Source organism: Lipotes vexillifer, unplaced genomic scaffold (genome assembly GCF_000442215.2).
Source record: "Lipotes vexillifer unplaced genomic scaffold, Lipotes_vexillifer_v1.1 scaffold237, whole genome shotgun sequence".
Classification (NCBI taxonomy): Eukaryota; Metazoa; Chordata; class Mammalia; order Artiodactyla; family Lipotidae; genus Lipotes; species Lipotes vexillifer.
The window spans coordinates 2,793,137-2,794,579 of record NW_006794332.1 but is presented as its reverse complement, the minus strand read 5'-3'; the positions used below and the strand labels follow the sequence as shown (position 1 = coordinate 2,794,579).

General features: G+C 36.7%; 1 non-coding gene across 1 annotated transcript; it reads left to right on the top strand.

Annotated features, from left to right (window-relative positions):
• The first annotated feature begins 1,021 nt into the window (after positions 1-1,021).
• On the top strand, positions 1,022-1,094 carry TRNAG-CCC (transfer RNA glycine (anticodon CCC)). The gene has a single exon. It is a non-coding gene; the product is annotated as a tRNA-Gly (tRNA).
• Positions 1,095-1,443: the final 349 nt, after the last annotated feature.

Genomic DNA, 1,443 nt, shown 5'->3' with positions numbered 1-1,443 from the left:
TTTAAACTCTTTCTAGAAAGATTTTGCTTAGTGTCATTCTGTAGGCATTGGAAAAAAGCAGGAAAATTCTAATCCCATCTCTCCCTCCCTGCTAGTTATGTGACCTTGGGCCATTTCATTAACCTATTTAGGCCTCAGTTCAGTGTACTGAATACAGTGGCTGGATATTTTTTGTTGTTACTTCCAATTATAACATTTTATGATACACTGTTTTATTATTGTTTGCAGTTCAGTTATGTACTATGATGTTACAATTCTGAAATTTGGATTTTCATCTAGAGTATAAGATTTCTTGATTTTAAATTATTTAAGTTACCAAGGACTTTTAAAGTTAGAGATCATTTATTCTACCCTGCCCTCCTCACTTCTTTCATTTTATAAATGGAGAAACAAGACCATTCTGGATAAGTGACTTAGTGGCCACTTATTTATTAAGGTGGGGCTGTTTCTAGAGTCTAAGTGTTCCTACTTCCAAGTGTATGCTTTTACCAGTACTTCACATTATATCCCCTCTGTGGCTGTATGCACATCAGTTTTCTAAATTCTTGTTGGTTTTTCTCTGTCACATTATGTATTTCTTGTTCCCATTGTCAACAAGTAGTGTGTTCTCATGGAATGCTGGTTTAAATATTGGCATAAGAAAAGATATTTGACAGATAAAGAAGCGTCATAGAAGATACCTCAGAGCCAGAGGAGAATGACTTTTCTTTTCTTTGTCTTTGCTATTCTCACTTAGCATAGGTAATAAACTATTGTGTTGTATTCTTCCCAAGCAAAAGACATTTTTTTATGTCATATACATTCTTCTGTGTCAGCACAGAAACACATCATTTCTATCTTTATTCCTGCTACTGTTATGTCCATCAGCTCTAGGTTGTTTTCATAAGCATTACGATTTCTAGGCTGAAGTTCATGGAATTATAGAGCTGGAAGAAATATTACAGGGTCCTATAGTTTATTCTTTTGCTTTGGGCACAGGCTTTCCCCTTCCCTCCAATATATAATCTATGGCCTTGTGACTTCCCTGATAGTCCAGTGGCTAAGACTCCGCACTCCCAATGCAGGGGGCCCGGGTTCGATCCCTGGTCAGGGAACTAGATCCCACATGCTGCAACTAAGATCTAGCATGCCTCAACTAAAGATCCTGTGTGGCACAACTAAAAGATCTCACATGCTGCAACTGAAGATCCCACATGCCACAACGAAGGTCCCATGTGCCACAACTAAGACCCAGTGCAGAAATTAAAAAAAAACAACTATGGCCTTCATACTACAAATTAAGCCTGTATCCTCTTTATTTTGTATGTTTTATTGGGAGTTCTTATTTATCAATGTTAGTTAATCCACAAGTGGAGCAGCATTTTATACCTGAAATACATTATTTCATAATGAATAATTCATCTCCACTTAGCCAAATCAGGACACAATAGAAAATGTAATGTA